Source organism: Equus asinus, chromosome 4 (genome assembly GCF_041296235.1).
Source record: "Equus asinus isolate D_3611 breed Donkey chromosome 4, EquAss-T2T_v2, whole genome shotgun sequence".
NCBI classification, from domain to species: domain Eukaryota; kingdom Metazoa; phylum Chordata; class Mammalia; order Perissodactyla; family Equidae; genus Equus; species Equus asinus.
The window spans coordinates 93200703-93220857 of record NC_091793.1 but is presented as its reverse complement, the minus strand read 5'-3'; positions in this window follow the sequence as shown (position 1 = coordinate 93220857).

Sequence of the window (20155 nt, the reverse complement as noted above, 5' to 3'; positions counted from 1 at the left end):
TTCATGTCTGAGGAGGCCAGGTTCAATGTGAATTCTTGCGTGTCATGCTGCTAATGACCTGCAGCTTCACCCAAAGGACTTTCCCAGTCTATTTCTCTTGTTCCTCTGTAAAGAGAATTCCACCTGTTTATAAACTCCATCTTGAACTCATTGCCAACAAAGAATCCTTGTTTTCCTAAATGGGATGAAGTTTGAAATACTGACATTAGTCAAGAGGAGAGCAGATGATAGGTCAAGACATACTTTTAATATGTAGGTGCTCTGCATTAGACAGTGAGAAAAAGCAGTTATAGAGTTTAGATGCAATAAGAAAGGTAATACTTGGGAAGGTTTTATATCCAAGAGTGAGGCCTGAGAAAAATTCCCTTTATGACAAAATAAAGATATTAGTTCTTCTATTTATCTCACAGAATGGTGGGGCAGAATATGCTATGTCTGAGGCAGGGTGGGTTAAGGGAAGTGAATGAGCTTGGGACCCAGACAAATGGTTTTAAATCTTGACTCTGCTGCTTTGTAACCTTGGTTAAGTTACTTCATGCCTCTAAATCTCAAGAACATCATCTATAAAGTTGGGGGTGGGAGGCACGACGTAAGGAAGTAAGATTATATGTATATAACAGCACTCATCACAGTGCCTGGCTTATCTCTGCCGTTTCCCCCATCCCTCCTCTTTTTTTCCCTTCCCTTCTCTTTCTTTCCTTTCCCTTCCTTGTCTTGTCTTGTCTTCCCTTGACTTATCTTCTTTTGTGTTGTCTTATCTTCCCTTGTTTAGCGTTGTCTTCACAAGTCATACAAATTTTCTTGGTGTCTACGTCAGTCTTACACACTTGCAGAAAAGCAGCCACCTTCATGAAGCTCTGAAAAGTTACTAAGAAGCCTGTCTACTCAATACTATACCCCCAGCGCCCCATCCCCCCACCCCCTAGCTTTGTCACGACATCTAAATTCTTCTGAGTCACTTTTTGGAGGATTAAAACACAGAAGGCCTCTGTTACGCAAATGTTATCTAGTTTCAAAGTGTTAAAGGAAGGCAAGCTTTTGGCAACTTAGCATGGGTCAAGCAATTTGAAGAGGAGGGAAAGAGATGGGTCAGGCGCAAAATTTACTTAATGGAGGAGAGGCAGCAAAGGAGGAAGCAGAAAGTAGAGTGCTGCCTGCGAGGAGACATCTAGGAGAAGTCACAACAGAGTTCCATGGACACCCATGGATGGGCAGTGGTGGTGGTGGCATGGAGTAATGAGGAAGGTGGGCCAAGGGCAGAGAGCCTGCAGAGAACAAAGAGCCAGTAGCATATTGACTTGAGACCTGCCATGTACTGGAGTTTATGTTTTATCTTTTATGTTCTTTTATTCCTGCATTGACATCCTGGCCACCAAAAATGTAAACAGAGATAAAGAGGCTGGAGCTTTTTTTTTTTAGCATCAAAGTTTAACCGTTTGGCAAATGACCACTTGATATGTACTTAATGGCACCGTAGTGTCCAATTCAGCTCATTTGAATGAACGGTGTCTCCCCAGGAGAACTTTACTCTCTCTGACTTCATGGCGCTAGCAAATGATTTTAGCTTCTAGGCAGAATATATGCCTTCTTCCTCCCCATTCCATCTCGTTTATTGCCATAAATACTAATGAAAGGATTTAAACACAGAATCCAGGGCTACTTTAGTCTACTCATCATTAATATTTATACTGAAAAATACACACCTCTTACCAAATTGTATCAAAAGTAAAAGATGACAGTGAACAGCTACCTATTAATGTGTTTGTACATAATGTTGGCATACTCTGAAAATATGGGGTTTGGGTTGTTAATAAAGCATCATTGGTCTAAGAAATATTAATAACATTCCAGACAGCTTCTTGTTAATGTCTGAAAGTATTTCTGCATCTCATTTTCATTGGGAAAAGAGAGATGTAACAATTTAGGGTCTAATGGTCAAATGATTCTGCTGCTACCCAGATACTGTCATTTATGCCCTATGATTATGCTGATGGATCTTTCCAATTTTGTCAGTCCCTTCTGTGTCATTATTCCTTCAGCTGGTTGGTTTCTGGCTTTCATATCAGCCCCAAAGAAAAACAGTTAATGGTGGTCACATTTCTGTTGCTAATCTTTGGTTTATTAGATCTTTTTCTGTAATTGCATTTCAGGGGCTCTACTGAGCCGCTGGAATAGTTGGTGTATGTCAGGCATTATTGTAAGACTGGGGGATGGTAATCCTGGGCTTTGCAAGGTAAGACGACTGTGGTATCAGAGAAAAATAGATTGTTGATGGTGAGGCTTAGTAAGAAACATTTGTTTTCCTTCCAGTCTTGGTTGTTAAATTAAATTATGACTTTGAGGAACAGAGGGTCTAAATTCTTTCTTCTTGCCTTGAAAGCGTATTCGGCTAGGATTTTAAGCTGGGTCCTTTCCCTTGCTCTGTCAGTGGCTGGTACTCTGATGAAGACTGCTGTCAGCTTAAGATAAATCATATTTCAAACATATATATTTTTTTCAGATTGGACAGCCAAAATTAGAGCAAGGAATGTCAGTCTGTTGCCAGATCTGTCAATATAAAGTTTAGATCATAGTTAACTGGTGCCAGTTTAGTTAACTACCTGACAAAAAAAGCTCATAATATGCCATGAAGAATGATTTCATTCTTAAAATGATAGATGCTCAAAGCCAGCAGGGATGCTGAAGCTGACACTGGCCCTTTTAAAAAGGACTTGATAACACTATGAAATAATGGAAGGAAGGAAAGCTTGACCTGGAAATAGATGGAGGTTGAAAAATCCTATCTTTATTTTACACAACTTATCTGCTAGCATAAAAAAACCCCCAAAGCACTCTCTGTTTGAAGCCATGCAGAGATTTGTCATATAATAAAATAGCCTCTTGGTTAGTTCAAGCTGCTTCTAAGGGTTTTGTTGATATTCCAAATTCCGGAAGGACAGAGTGCAGACTCAAGATGGTTTAGGAATAGATATGCTTCGTTGTATTCGTTAGAGTAAGCTCATCTGTGTTAATAAATAGAAGCAAAAAAATATCATGGTTCATACACAGTTTATTTCCCTGCCTTTCATGAATCCAAGGCAGATGTTTCTAGTCAGTTCATGGCTTTCCTCCATGTGACAATTCAGGGATTCATGCTCTTTTCATCTTGCAGCTGTACTATCCTCCAGTCTAGACTATGGCATCTCTAACTTGAATGCATAGATGAATCACCTGGGGAGCTTGTTAAATGCAAATTCTGTTTCAGGAAGTCTGGGATGGGACCTAAGATTTTGCATTTCTAATAAGTGCCAGGTGATGCCAATGCTGCTGATTTGTAGACCAGACTGAGAAGCACGGATCTAAATGGCCTCACTATCAACTGTAACTAGCTGGGAGAAGAGAAAAGAGCAGGAAGCATGTGGGGAGTTTCTGTGGGGCAGGCGTGGAAATGGCATATATCATATCTGCTCACATTTTGTTGACCAAACTTGGAAGACGGCTGCATCCAACTCATGGGAGGATGGAAAATGTGTGTTAACTGTATGTTGAGGAAGAAGAGGAAACACATCTTAGTGAGCTTCCAGAAGTCTTTGCCACATTAGGTGATTTCAAGTGCTAGAGCTCATTTATTTTTATGATAATTCTATCAAAGAATTCGTCCTAGATTTTCTTTTTCCCCATGCTTTTTAAAAATCTACAAAATGTTGACAGTTTGCTTTCCTTCTCTGGGAATGTTAATGCCTGGTACTTATAAATAACTCTTATTTTAAGAAGCTCAGCTTCTTTGGAGGCTGGTTTCCTTGATCTTGGAGGTTAGAAATGGAGTTGGGTCACCATTTCCATGTTTGGAACACTCGGGTGTGCAGAATAGATGTGGCCTCTGTGTGGCCATGCAGGGTGTTGTGTAGCCACCATCAACCTCCTCCTGGAGTCCCCTATGGTTTCTTCTGATGGCAATGCCCATGGCTCTTGTCCTGCTTCTCTGTTCTCCTTATTGCTGGATGTGCCTTATCCTAGGAGAACAGAGTTTTCTCCTAGCTCTAGGATATGTCTGTATTTGTATGGTGCGTTTGTCTTTAAAGGAATCAAGATCCCTTTAGACCATGTAATTTATTTTAAACAGCTTAGTAAAAAGTTAGTTGAACTCAAGCTCCAAGGACAGTTTCAAACAAATGCATATGTTATTCGAGCTTGTCTTCAAGCAGGTACAGAGGAGAATGTCTGGGGGTCTGTGAGTGAGGCATTTGTTTGATTTCAGCTTGTGGTCATCAGGGCATAATTCACAACTATCATATGAGGCCTAAGCTATAGGTGAGGAAAATGGAGAGTTATCCTATTCCTACTATTTTATGCCAAACTGGAGGGGAAAAAAACCCAAAGCTTTTATAGGTTTTGCAATCATATCTTCCCAACTTAGATGTGGTCTGCATGCTAAATGAGGTTATAGCAGTTGGCAGCTTTTCAAGCCTAATATATATGTTTAGCTTGTAAAGCCTGCCACATTAAAATGAATTTTTTTGTTGTTCTTCTTGTTTTCTTGCTTATACACCTGGATGAAATCATTTAGTCAGCCTCCAAGAAATCTATAACAAAGGAAGTTTAATGTCTCACTAATAAACTGGCAATTCCTTCTCTCTGTTCCCAAAGGATGTATTCTTTTTTTGGTATTTTTGTACAATTATGACCTTAGAATATGTGTTAAAAAGCTGGGGTAGAAATTTCATTTGCTAGCTCACAGGAGGTACAAAGCCTTCTACCTCGTGGTTCCCAGCCCGAATCTGCCCAATGTTTACGCTTCTGCAATCCCATATGTCGGTTTCTCTTTTTAATGGTGGCTTTCCGCAAATATATTTGGAAAAATAAGAGTTAGTTGCACCTGAGCTCTTGAGTCATCTGCTGTATCTGCTTCTTCAAGGCTACTTCTACCATATTGGTTCCAGTTTCGCTGTTGTCCACCACTTGCTTTGCTCCTGATCACTGCCTTGGACTCTTGGACCACAGGCCTCTCAACAGGTCTCCTCCTTCTGCATAAGCATCAGGAGAAGCGTGATCCAAGCCAGATCACAGTCCCTTCTCCTGTTCTGCTCCTTGGTTTTTCACCCTCCCAAATGCAAATCTTATAGGCATATACAACTTGATTAACATGTTGGGGAAGCTAAAAGCAACTCCATTATAGGAAGAAAAAGAGTTTAATTCTGTGTCTCACATAAGAATTCCTGTCATCCAAGGGAAAAACATATAGGCATTTAAATACTTTCTGGCTTTTAGCACAAGCAAATAACCCAGTTTCTATTCTTGCTCCTTGACCTTACTCCACGTTCTTGTAAGGAAGAACTCTTCCTTCCTAAAAACTCTACAGGATGTATCTTTGTTTCCTGTTAGGCTCAATATTGCCCTAAGATCCCTCTTTCCCTCATTTGGTAGCAGACCCAGTAGTTTCCAGCAGTCCACTTCCCTAATCTTTGAGATTTCAAGTCTTCAGTAACATCCAGTGGTTGAGATTGGAGCAGGCTTAGCAGGAAAGTCTAGGAGGAGCCTTGGCAATCTTGGTCCAGTAGAAACATCCAGCGAGAATTTAGAAACTTCCAGTCTGGTTCCCTTTTAACATCCATGCTGGAGGGAAGTAGAGAATAAGAATTCTTCTTGGTTATCCAGTCGGCAACTATTGAGTAGAATGAATGTACGTAAGTACACATAAACTCACTCATTCTCCACACAAATATTAATTCTCAAAAATGGTTAGCGTTTAGATCCCTGTTAAGCAAAAAAGTGTTTCATGAAGCAAAACCTAATCTGCACAGACTCTTGAATTATGCGGGGCAGATTCGGTCAAGCTTTCTCCCTGACCCTGATCTTTTTCGTCTTCCAGGTCCAGGTAGATGAAAAAAGGATGACTCTCCTGTTTAAGAAATACATCAGAAGCTGATTCCGTTACACCGAAGGCTACACAAATGCCCAGGAGAAGGTTTGAAATGACCAGTTTTTGGTATGTTAGGATAGATCACATTCCTAGTTGGGATGGCCCTGCCTCACTCTCCTTTCTTTATACTTAAGGGAAGCATCATTCAAGGTGGAGTGGGGAGCTGGGGCAACAGTATCACCTCTTTCAATGGCTTTACTTTTCTTTTCTGGTGTAGGGAAATATAGTCATTGTTTCCTTATGGACTATTTGTAGATGAGTATTTGAAATATAAATATCAGCATAATTTTCATTCTGATGGCATGAATAAACATATATATATATATATTTTTAATGCAAGCTGTTATTTAAAACCAATATACTTAGAGAGACTTCTTTTCCTACCTTTATATATGGGCTTCTCAATCAAGGCTAGAGGATATTAGCACCATGCAAGTTCCTAATCACATGAATTATATATATATATATATTAAATATATATATATTTGATACAGTGTAGTGGGTCATTATCTGGTGTAATAGCAACTTAGTTTTAAGAGTCATCAATTTTGTGGGTCTATACTATAAATAATAGAATTTTCTCAGTGTTAAGTTTCTTAAACACTACATGTGTCTTTGAAGTAAGAGACAGGAAGGAAAACTTGAACTTCAAGAATATATAAAAAAAAATCATAGATTTTTAGAAGTAAACTCTGAAATTACCTAGAAACCACAAATGAGGCTGAAGGCTAGAAAGATTAGATTCAGTGACTCCATTGCACATCAGTTAAAAACAGTTATGGTGGGAAAAGAGCAGCAGTGCAGTAACAACCTTTTGCATTGCCAAATCCTAAGTCTCTTAGTTCAGGAGAGATGAAGGGAAAAAAACCAAATAAAACTGTGGTAGCAAAAATTCACCGGCTAAAATCTTCTCCAGATTTGAATGCTCCTAAGGGATGTGAACACAAGTGACCCATGCCCCAAACCATCTGCATCACAGTCTTGGGGGTGGGGTGGTTGTTGTTGGTCATCCAACTCCTACATTGCAAAGAGTAGGCTCAGAGCAACTGAGCGGCCTGTCCAAAGTCCCTCAGTTTCTTGGGGACAGTGTAGGATTAGCATTCAGGTCTTCAGAGTCTTCACCTGAGAATTCAGGTCTTCGAATTGCTGATATCTAGACTTCAATGGAGGTGTTTGAAGCATTCTTAGGGGGTGAGGGAGAGGTTGAGGCTTCAGCTCTGGAGCCCAATTTAGCTAGCACATCTGGACTTTTAATTGTTTTAATTATTGGGGCTCTAAGATTTCACTTAAACAGGATTTTACCATTTTAAAACATACTTGACAACCTCTGTACCATAATATGCTTTTATTTATAGATTACCAACTATTTATTTAGCTTGCCACTTATGACTGTCTTTTTTGTGATCATTAATATGATTCTTGTCCTTGTAGTTATTCTTGTTTTGTCCAACAATACTCTAAATAATCAGACTCATAGACTTTGGCAGATGATATAGTATATTTCTCTACAAATACGAGTTATAGTGCCAAGAATTTAGGCAAAAATCAAAACTCGTGAATCGTTACTTCTTGATCCTAATAAAAATCCATTAAAATGTTGATAACTGAATAGTTCAACTTCTCATTAAATCTATGGATAATTTTCTTTCAGTCTTTTCATATTTTCTTTAAATTCTAGACACCAGCCTTCTCATCTTTTAAAATGAGCTCTTATTAATAAAGGATGAGGGGTAATTTGTAGACACGAGACAAAATCCAGACATTGTGAACTGAGCATAAATGCAAAATCTATAAAGTTTGAAAAGTGGTCATTGAATACAATATCCTTGGGATTCCCTATAGTTGACAAAGGATCTATTTGTACCAGCAATTATGAGTGATTTTTCTGTCATTATCCGTAAAAGATAGAGCCCTTTAAGAGAATTGGACACCAGAAGCAGAAGAGTGCGTGTGGGAATTCATACTCAGCAAAGCCTTGATCTTTTAGTTTAATTTTGAGGTCTCCAGTTCTCATAATCATGCTCCTGGACTAGAAAAGACAACAAAAGAAGAGGAAGGGAAGAAAAGGAGAAAAGAAGACCTTACACAGTTGTTGTTTTCACTGTGTCTATGAAGGCAGAATACTTGCTTTTCATCAGTAAATCTTTTATTAATAAAGGAAGAGCCTCTAGTTTTTAAAATCCCATCAGATCTAAATTAGAACTTCTAAATAGTGGTTATAAGTGTATTTTCAGCTTCAAAATATACATTTAAAAATTTATTTGTCAAACTCCAAAATGTTTAATAGAGACTTGTATCCATTTTTAAAGATGTTTGCATAGCCTACTTAAACGATCAGTTTTATCCAATAACTTCAACACTGGGCCTGAAATAGGAAAATATTAACAATTGATTATCAACACCTAGTCACTAGAGTTTGACTTTTTGTGTTATTAAGCAATATAATATCTAATTAATAATACTTATGGAATTACTTATAGAAGTACTAATGGAATACTCATGGAATTTGGGGTTTAAATCTATTTATCTTAAGAAAAGATTTTGTAGTTTTACTTGGTGTATGTTCATGTACCACACATTCTATTAAAATATTTCAACTTGTTCTCCTTCCTAAGGCAACTTTTTTGGGGGGAGTGGAGAAGGGTCAGGAGATTTCTTAATGCAAAATTTACCATGGAAATCTCGAGAGACTTTACATGATTGAAGACAGGATCTTCACTCTGACAGTTTAATGCATTTTACATTATGATGGCATTGCACGCTTCACAGTTCCTGAAAAAGAGCTTACATTAGGTCTCAAAGTAGCCTCTTTTTCTCTCTGTGTTTTCTGATCATTTCTTTTGCTTACATCAGATCCCAGAGGGGACCCATTTGTGGAGGGGAGATAATTTTGCCCCTTGGGAAAGATACATGTGCTTCTCTGCCATGAGTAAAATTAGTTACTTAAGAAAATGTCTTGTACTGAAAGTGTTTTGTCCAGCTGTGGAATGGCCTAGAAGATTAGCCCCCAACTATATCCAGGTTTATGGCTCCTTGTAGAAATTCGATGTGTACACTTACACATCAATTTTGTAAAATTGGATTCTCCAATTTTCCTGACGTCGTGAGTGAGGAAATGGATGTTGACACCAGATTTCAATCTGTCCATCCCTCCCATCTACTTACTTCCTTTGCATGTAAAAGAACACAGAGACACATTACATATGTACGGTGTACATCTGACTTTACTAGGGCCCCCAAAACAATCTAACTTCTGGGCTGGACTCCTCCATTTATTCATTGTAAAATTTTGGGTTAATAATCTAACATCTGAACTTCGATGTCCTTATTATGTCAGAGGGAATTCACAGTATCACTTATTAAGTTCTTTCCATTAATTTATTTCAGTTCCTCAGTTCAGTAATATTTACCTGAGAAATAAATATTACTAGTCTCCTAATACTGATGAGAAAGTAAGGCCCCAAGAAGATAGTTGAATTGCCCACCATCTTTTAGCTGGCGAAGGACTTGGGTTACTTCTGAGCCCAGTTAACCTCTGACTTCAAAACTAACGCTATTTCCAGGAGCCCATGCAGCTGCTAGAAGATGCAACTGCTGTGCCATGCATTATTGTGTAAAGTACAGTGGAGTACTCTAAACTGCATAGTGCTGTAAAAAGACAAAACATTTTATTATTTTTTAATTGAATCATAATGTTGTTATTAATAAAAATACTCTGGCGGGACTAAACATCCAACATGTTTTGGTCTTAGGTTCCATCCTCCTTGAGCGCCACAGATAGGCTTGTCTAAGAGACATTCTGTGTAAAGTTACTCTATTTATTCAGAAATTTGGCAAATGTAACAGGACTGAGAACAGCAGGCATTGATGTATTTGACTTTGGCCAATAACATCTTCTGGGATGGATTATGATAAACAGCGTTTTTAGTCCAAGTCAAATTATCTGTTTGATAACTGGTGAGAAGAGATGGACATTGTCTGAGGCAGTCTTTTAACACTCTGGAGAAATTATTTTAAACTGCTGGATAAATATTTCTAAGAAGTTGGGGAATTCTAATTATGATGAGAAAAGAAAAGCAGTGCAGTAACAATTTTTATGCACTGCCAAAATCCTAAGTCCGTTTAGGAGAGCCGAAGGGCAAATTGATGATATTTTAAAGGTTACAATAGAATATGACAGAATTAGAATATTTGGCTGTTGACCGTTTTAGCTGCTGCTCCAAATCCCACATATTTCACATTTTATCCATGAGCTCTAAATGACACATGGAGCAGGAATTGAGTTTATTGTGATAACTTCTGATTTTTTTGACCTGGGATAGCATAGTTTGTTGTGATTTGCGTGGATTGCCTCTGCAGCTGTCTGTGTCAGAGCCCTGAAGAATTGGTACTAGCGTGATAAGAGGAGGTTGGAAGAGAGTGACCCCAGCAGCTGCTCCCTCCCTTGGGATTTAGGGTGCTAGGCTCAAACCAGACTTCCTATTTGGGTAGGAGGAGTGGATGGACAGGCTTCAAAAAGACAGAACAATATTGCCCAGCTCAAATCCCCCCTCCCTTAGGACACATCCTCCCCAGCAATGACAATCCCTTCTTCTGACCTCCAAAGATACAAATTGTACATAACACAAGAGAGTATGTTGTTATTATTTTGTGTTTTTGTCTTTCCAATGAGATTTCTAGTAACATGGGGACCATTCCTTCTGTGTTTCTCATGATGCTTGGTGCTGAGAGAACATAATGTGTGTTTTAAAGTCTTGATTGTTTGATGAGTTACATAACATTTTTTTCTTTCATAAATCACGTTTGGAGCTATAGTTTCAATTCTGTAAGTGATGTGCCAGTAATAAACCTTTGGAAAAAGAAATTCCTTGAGCCAGCCCTGATGGCCTAGTGGTTAAAGTTAAATGCTCACTGCTTTGGTGGCCCGGGTTCACTGTCTGGTCGTGAAACACACCACCCATCTGTCAGTTGCCATGTTGTGGCAGCGGCTCACATAGAACTAGAATGGCTTATGACTAGGATATACAACCATGCACTGGGGCTTTAGGAAGGAAAACAAAAAAAAGAGGAAGATTGGAAACAGATGTTAGCTCAGGGCAAATCTTTCCCTGCCAAAAAAAAAAAAATTCTTTGTACAAAATATTCACAGATATAATTATAGCTTAGATCAAACTAAACCAAGCAACAGTAGCTAGTAGATTTCCTTATTTAAACTAACAGATATGAATGCAATTCATATTATTTGTGAATGAGGGATTCTGAAAAAATTGTGTACTTGAAAATAGAAGATTGTTTAAATAATTTTTTCAAAAAAAGCTTTTACAATTACAAAGCCAATATTTCCCTGTCATTAGGAAAAGAGTCTAAGCAATAGAGAAGTATTTATTACAAAGGGAAAAATCCTTCTCCACATTCTTCCCCCATGTGGTAGGCAGAATTCTAGCCCCTTGCCCTTCACTCTCTGCTGTCGCACCAGTGAATATATTACCTTACGTGGCGAAAGAGACTTTGAAAATATAATTGAAGTCACTAATCAGTTGACTTTAAGTTAGAGAGAGTTCCCTGGATTATCCAGTTGGGCCCAATGAAATCACATAATCCTTAAAAGCAGAGCTTTCTTACCTGAGGGCAGAAGAGGAAGTCAGCTGGCTGGATGATGGGGAAGGTTGTGTGCAAGGAGGACCAGAGAGATCCCCTAGGAGCTAATACCAGTTCTGGCTCTCAGCCAGCAAAACAATAAGAGCCTCAGTCCTACGACTGCAAGGGACTGAGTCCAGCCAACAGCTTGAATGAACCTGGAAGCGTGTTCATCCCCAGAGTCTTCAGAAACAACGCAGCCCTGCCAACACCTTGATTTCATTCTTGGATATTCTAAGCAGGGGAATCAACTGAGTCAGGCCATAACTGGACTTCTGACCTACAGAACTGTGAGTTAATAAAAGGGGTGTTATTTTAAGCTGCTACATTTGTGGTGATTTGTTATGGCAGTGATGGAAAAGGAATACACCCCATGTCCATTCCCCCGGGAGTTAATGGTTTGATGTGATCCTTCAGACCATTGAACTTATTGAAACATTTCTGACTGAAGGTCTTAGTAACACAATTAACCTTAGTGTTACCAAGAAAACCTTGACAAGCAGAGTTAGACTTCTGCCATGATAATGCTGAATGTTCACCATGTCCAGTTCTGAATGCATGAATTCACATTCTTAACCATCCCCATCAATGAGAATTTCTACTGTGTAAAGCTTTAAAAATCAGACGGGCGCTCGCCTCATTTATAATTGTCTGCCATGGATGTCTGCTCTACATTTATTCCTTCTTTTCTAAGTGAATATATTGAGCTATTTTACTTCTATTCTGGATGATTTTTGGCTTCCATGGTGACAGAAACTTTGAATTAAGGCAATGAGCTTCCAATCAGGGACAGAGTGACCAACATGGGACTCTTTCTGTTAAGGCTCAAGTGGCAATGTAATGTTTCATGCAATTCACTCCAGCTTTCTGCTCAATTTCAGGCTTCATTGAAGAATACCTAAATAGATGACTAAAAACATAGTTTCTTCATAATGGGGGAAAAGGGAATAAAATAAAGATGAGTTTACTGAAGTAGTCCTTAAACTTTGCTTTTGGCCTTGCCTTTGATTTGAGTGTGCAGAGCAAGCTTCTCTGTTAACTTTAGACAGCATTTCCATAGTCATTGAACTAAAGTGGCTGTTGACCTGTTTGTTCATCCACCCGTGTGTTGCTACAGGATTTACCACTACGGGTTAGCACCAGTGACTGATGCGCTAGACTTTGGTCTCCATTTGACTTAATTGCAAGAGTAGTAGTAATGGAAATTTACCTAGTGGAGAGGTACCATCTAGGCCTGAGACTCAGCAAAGGTGGCAAATATTCCTCTACCGTAGGGCATTTTTAACTTTCTATTTTGCTCTTGTAAATATATCAGGTCATAAGGGGTGGAGTAGGGTAGAAATACCTACTTTACTGGTAATAAAGACACATCTGGGCCTGTCTGGTGAACTGGTGAGACAGGCCTATTTACATGAACGTTGAGGAGCCTCTGGAAGAGAATGAAACCTGAGAGAGAAAGGACTCAAGAGTGATGACTTTGACCCAAAAAGAAAGACCTAGTGACCAGAGGGGAATGAGAATTCTGAGTAGAGAGGAAACCCCTGGACTCTGATCCAAACACTGCCTATTGTGGCACCAAGGACTCCATTTCCTCAGTGGCGATGCCTGGTGGAGCAATGTAGCTAAAATCCTAGGCAGGAGAATGGTGTCACATGGCAGTGTGGCAGTCTCTTTAGGTCCTCCTAGAATTGCTGAGGAAGAAAGGAGACTTTTAAGAGTTTGAAATGTTTAGTGTGTGTGGAGCAAGAGCTGGTGAAGTTTGAAACATCCACATGACCTTGACCTGCAGATGAATGGGACCTGGGGAGACTTCATTACATATTGTGGTAGCCAACCTCCAGGATGGCCTCCAATAATCTCTGCCTCCTTGTATTCATGCCCTCATGTAGTCCTTTCCCACATGAAATAGAGCTGAACTATGAAACCAGCAGGATAGTTTGTAAATGATGGTGTATGACTTTGAAGTGTAGGTCATAAAGGACACTTCAGCTTGCACCTTTCCTTTCTCTTAGATCACTTGCTTTAGGGAGAGCAGCTTCCATGTTGTGAGGATGCTCAAGCAACTCTGCGGAGAAGCCATCTGTCAAGGAACTGAGGCCCCCTGCTATCAGCCATGTGAGTGAGCCATCATGGAAGCAGATCTTGCCACCCTTTTCAAGCCTTCAGATGACTGTAACTCCAGCCGACATCTGAATTTCAACCTCAGCAGATACCCTAGGTTAGAACGACCCACTTCCAAATTCTTGACCCACAGAAACTGTGAGATAATAAATATTTGTTGTTTTAAGCCACTAAGTTTTGCAGTAATTTGTTACACAGCAATAGCAGCACACACACACACACACACACATTCATTGTTATAGATGTGTAAATCTTATTCTCCAATACATCTCAAATACTAATTCTTTGAGGGCGGCATCTATATCTGATTCATCTTTTTATTCTCTCCATAGTTCTAAACATAGTACCTAAACCACTCTTCTTAATATATAGATTTTTAAAAGAAAAAGAATGAGTTGCCTCGGACAAATCTCAAATTTCCCAATCTCTTTTAAATAGTATCTAAACTAAATTAGAATGTTTCATCATGGTAATTATTGCTGCCAGAAGCATCTTGGCAGGGATGGATAAGCATATGTAGGTGTGGAGTGGAGGGGCAGACAGGAGGCGAGGTGAAGAAGGAAAACAAGGCGGGGCTTCAGTTACAGCCTCCTCGTCATGGCATCAAGACGGCTAGGGAGCAAGGGACTGGGGTGACATGGGATCAAGATCGTGGTTATGTGGTTGTGGTGAAAATAGAATGAACAAAGATAGACAGCTGGCTGGATGGGTAAATGGATGGATGGATGGCTAGATAAGTAGGTAGACAGATAGATATCCAGGCAAAGAGAAAAAAACCTTTTGCTCCCTGCCATAATCTGTAGTTTTCCTTATCAGTAACACTGGTGAAGAGATGTTTTGAGCTTTCCCTCTAAAAATCTTCTTAGTCTTTATCTGTCTCTTGGTGGATGTGTTCATTTACCAGTTGCACAGTACTCATAACTTGGAGAGCAGCTCTCTAAACTGACATTTAACATGATGTTTTTGTAATTCCTGGGGAACCACGAGAGATCAGTATGAAAATAATTATTATTTGTTAAGCACTCACTTTGTTCTTGGAATTGAATATCTATGAAATGTTTCTCAAAACAACCTGCTTTACCATCATTTTATTAATAAGGAAGCTGAAGTCTGGAGCTCTTCTGAGCTTGCACACAGTGAGTTAAAGGATGAACTGTGATTAGAACACAGACTTTTTAACTCTTAAGCCAAACATCTTACAGAGAGGCCATTTTGAAGCTTTTCTTCTTACTCTTCTAATATGCAACATCTACATGCACAAGCAAGAAGAAAAAGTCAGTGCTAGGCTTTTTACATGATCTTTTTCTAGTATGTAACATCAATTATGTTTATTTTACGGAATAAAAATGCTGTGCTGGGCTTATTAAATATTGGAGGTCATTTAGAAATGTTTTTATATTGGAAAAATGAGATGGAGGAAGTGAGAGCATCTAATTTTCCCTTATCCAGTCTGATATATTGTAAGTGTCACTAATAGACCCCAGTTCTTCATGTTAATGATGATGATGATAATGGGATAATAGCAATAATGATAGTAGATATAATAGAAAGAATCTCAGTCTGAGCTTAATCAGTGTTTATGCATGTGTTCAGATATGTCTGGACTGTCTGGTGGAGCGGGGGGTCTATTTACATGAAAGACCATGAGTCTCCAGGGAAAGAACACATCTGAAGGAAGACAAATGGGGTAAACAAAATTGGTTCAAAGATGATAGGCCAAGAGAGAAAAGGAAGGTGACTTTGGATGCCACCTGGTACATTATTCTCAGGTTGAGGTGGCTGAAATGTGGGAGGTGACTAATCTAGCAAGCCTGTGTACCTGTGATCTCTAAGAGGCAGTGGCTGTGCCAGGGAGCAGTGGCTCTGGTGCTGGCATCTCCTGCAGGGACAGGAAATGGCATGATCCTCAGGAACCTTAGAGCCAGGAGAGCAGGCACTGGTGGCTGCTGCACAGATTTGGTGGGGATGAGCAGTGGCATAGGCACCTTTAGTTGGTGTCCACAGCAGCAGTGGTGCCATCAGTGGACATCTGCAGGATAGCTGATACCAAGGCAACGGCCACAGCAAGCTGGAGAAAGTGGCTGATGCCGTGGAGAAGACAGACCACTGCCTGCGCCCCCCTAAGACCATTTGGGAGGAGTTTGATGGTAAGCAGTGACTCTAAAACCGGAAAGGAATGATAAAATTAGAGAAATAGTGATTTTTTTGACTCTTAATGTGATGCTATTTTAATCAAGTCAATGTGGACCTATCATAGGAAGTCATTATTAGAGAAATCATCATCACAATCCACTCTATCTCTTTATAGTTTCCACCCAGGAATGTCAAGTTGGCTACTGAAAATTCGTTCATCTCAAAAGACCTCAACAATTAAAATAATTGCCGTACAAGTTATGCAAGTGAAAACAACAATCTGATGCCTTATTTCCTGTCAATTCAATAAGTATGTCTTAAACCTGGTGATAGAGCTGGTTATAATTGTGTAGGATAATCTATTTCTTGCCCCTAGGCGTGGTGATGTTTCTCTCCCAAGCTCTTGCTTTCCAGGGGAGGCCTAGATGGATCTCCTGATATAATAGTAATAATAATAATAACAATAATGATGATGATGATGTCCCCATCTCGAGGTCTAAATAACACCCCTTCTGGGATCAGTGAGAGTAAATATACTGTAAGATGCCAAGCAAAAGATATCACATTCAACCTCTATTTAGCCACAATTAGAATGAGAACATGATTCGTGTGATGGAGCCGGATGAGCCTTCCTGCCCCTGGTGATATTCCTCAGGTGGCCGTCAGCTGAATCTATTGAGCAGTCACCTCAGATCCAGCTCTAAATGCTAATCTCAGGGAGAACACCTAGCCTTGGATCGGCAGGGTCTGTCTGTGTACTGTCCACGCCAGTGGTGGCAGCAGCATGGCCCTTTGGATGCGATGACATGAGGTTCCACGACTTCCCGAGGAGAGGTGGAATAAGTGAGAATGTGGGCTTTGCTGCCAAACTATTCTGGCTCAAAATCCCAGCCCTGCCGTGGCTGAGCTATGTGACCTTGGCAAACGGGAGAATCACTTACCTGCTCTTTGCTTCAGTTTCCTTTTCTCTGGAATCAAGATATTTATACTACCTGCCTCACAAGATTGTTATAAAGATTGAGTGAATTAACGTAGATAAAGCTCTTAGAACATTACCTGTTTCATTGTGAGCATCTAATAAATATTATTTTATTACTATTTTAATCATTATTCATTGGCCAGTTTAGCCTGAACTGGATTGATGAAAACTACACCTCAGAAAGGGGAGGCTCATTGCAACTCTTAGGATTTCAACAGCAGGAATTTGTGAAGATTCTCTTTGGGGCCTTTATTTAATGGGTCAAGTTTGAGAATTTACAGTTTCTATGTCTCTTCTTTTCTTTGCGAAATTTCCAAGAGGAAGTAAAATGGCCTAGCTTGGATCAAATGTTCCCCTTTAGCTTAAATAGCTTTGGCCAGGATCATCAAGCAGAGACATGGGAACAGGGCCCATCACTGTGGTGCCCATTTCTGTGGGGCCAGTCTCAGAGAAGTTGTGGTAAGCTGGTGGCTACTCCATCCATGTCTGTTAAAATAGGCCCAGCAACGACATCGATAGTCTGTGTTTCTGTGAATGTGTATATGCGTGTGGTGTGCACACACGTATGTGTGAATTGTCAAACGATACAGACAAGGATCTGTAACTGACATAATGTGTCATTTAACAAAACTGCTAATCAGACCAAAAACTCGCGTAGTCTTCCTGAAGAGCAATTTCTTAGTTCCTAGCAATAACCTTACACTTTTGCATATATTTTGATCCAATTATTTTACTTCTAGAAATTTGTTCTTAAGAAAATAAAATTTGGGCCAGCCTCAGTGGCCTGGTGTTTTAAGTTCAACATGCTCTGCTTTGGCTGCCCAGGTTTGGATCCTGGGCACATACATACACCTCTCGCCTCTCAGTGGCCATGCTGTGGTGGTAGCTCACATACAAAAAAAGAGGAAGACTCGCAGCAGATGTTAGTTCAGGGTGAATCTTCCTCAGCAAAAAAAAAAAAAAAAAGAAAAGAAAAGAAATGAAAGTTTATTGTAAAAGGTTATTATGAAGACATTCATCAGAATGTATTTACTATATAAAAATGGTAAGAGCATAAATATTCAACTATAGGGTAACTGTTGAATAGATGTTGGTATATCTATGGAATGTTTATTCTCAACAGTCACTGAAAATATTGTAGAAAAATATTTAATAATATGTAAATTTTGTTCACAATATATTATTAAGGAGCGTGTTACAAAGTGGTATGTGGTATGATTCTGTTTTCGTAAGAAAGAATAAAGAGCATGTGCATAGAAATAAAACTTTAAGAAATGTAACAAACATTAATAGTGAGCATCTTGGAGTAGTGAGACTACAAGTAATTTTTATGTTCTTTTTTGTTATCAAAGTTTTCAAATTTTCTTCAATAATAACGTTTTCCTTGTGTAATAAGAAAAAAATGCATAGAGTAATTTAATGTGCGTCTGTGAGCCACCAGATTTGTCTGTAAGCTTTCTAACAGCCAACACATAGACAGGAACATTACCAGGTCCCTGTTTCACTGTGCCTATAAAAGAAAAATGAATCCAATTGCCTGGGGAAAACACAGCTCTTTCTAGCACTAAGAGCAATGAGAAATTTATCCTAATGGTCCTCTTAAAGAGGTCACTGTGTAATATAAGAAACAATGCATTTGACGGCATCCTTAGAGTAAATACAGTCCTGAGTTTTCTAGGGCTCTTTTTCATATTGTCCCTCAACATAGGCTGATGAGCAATTGTTAAAGCACATGCAGAAAAAAGCAGTTTAACAAGGAAGCCAGTGTGATGCCATCCACTTATATAATTTATCAAGCTTAATCTAGTAAAGATTTCTGAATAAAGGAATAGATTGCATATTCTTTAATCTCCTACTGAAGAACAAAGAATTCAAAGCTATTTTCCCTGATAAGTGGCAGGGGTCTGCCATTTGATCTTGTCTGTTACCACATCCAGCTTTATCCTCTATCAGTTAGCTGAGCAAAATCTGTGGCAAGAGGAACAACCGTCCCCTCTTTATGAAAATTAGGACCCTGACACAGAGACATGCCTACGTGGAGGCACTGGGCAAAGCATAGTCAAGATTATCCTCAGAATGTCAATTTTGAGCCACTTTAGCTCGTAGTCAAATAGAAAGACAAATCAGGCCCAAATATTTTCTCATAGAACTGTGCCGCAAGACAGGTGGCTTGGATAGTTTTATAAGCAAGAACAACCAAATACTCATCTCCTTTATTAAGATTAAACAGAAGCACATAATAACAGCTACATTAGGAATCCACAGAACATTGACACGAGCAATATAATTTCTTGGTGTATAGTTCAAGACAAAATGATTGTATATCTGGTTTAAAAGAAATGTGTGCTAGGTAACTGAGTTGAATTAATTAATTTTGAGTCAATCAGATAACAGAGGACATTTATGAAAAAGGATTACTTGTTCCAAAATGGTTTCTTTATGAATTAGTTTTTTGCTTTTTGGCATGAATCAGTTAGTTGCTATGGCAGCCATTTAGATGATTTCCAGTTCCTTGCCATAACCCCGTGTTATCTACAGCAAAGAGGATACTTAGGTCTCTGTGACCTGGTGGCGATGGGAGAGGGGGTGTATGTTATAACCATTAGGGAGATACCACGCGGTGTATTTCCGGTCTCTATTTTTCTGCCATTCAAAAACTGATTTATGTGACACAAGGAATTCTGTGCTATTTCCTGACCAAAAAGGTAAACTCTCAGTGAACTGTTTCTCATCTCTCAATCAGTTTTAAACAAAGGTGGATGCATAAATTCCTGTGGATTTTGCCCCTGGTCAACCGAACGTACTGGGGAGAATGCGGCATCGTCCCTCGGTAGTGGTTTATAGTCTCTGTATGTCTGTCCTCACTGCTTATCGAGTAAGTGTTGCAGTTGCACCTGGTGCAGAAATCAAAAGGCTTGCAGTATTGATCCATTGAGCATATGAATCATGAACTACAGCAACGCTTGAAAACTCAGGAGTTTCTCCACGATAATTACGGTTAAAATGCTTAAGTGATACCAGGCGTATTAAAAATCCAGATGTCGGACAAGGCAGTCTGGCACAGGACAGTCAGAGGCCCCTTGATCATTTGAGAAGTTGCATGTTTTCTGTCAGTTTCGCTTGCATTTTATTCATGGAGAAGGTGAGAGTGGTAGGTATGCATTTGAATTAGAATTTGGAAAATTATACTTGTTTAAAATATATGGGTATAAACCTCCTATCAAACCACCTGGTGAGACTTGCCTGGATTACTGCAACAGGCTACTAATTGGTCTCCCTGTTTCTTATCCTGCTCTCCTGCCACCTGGCTTCTGCATAAAAGCCAGAGGGATCGTTTGAGAATGCAAATTACGATTCTCTTGCAGTGGTTCACTCTGGTCCTCAGG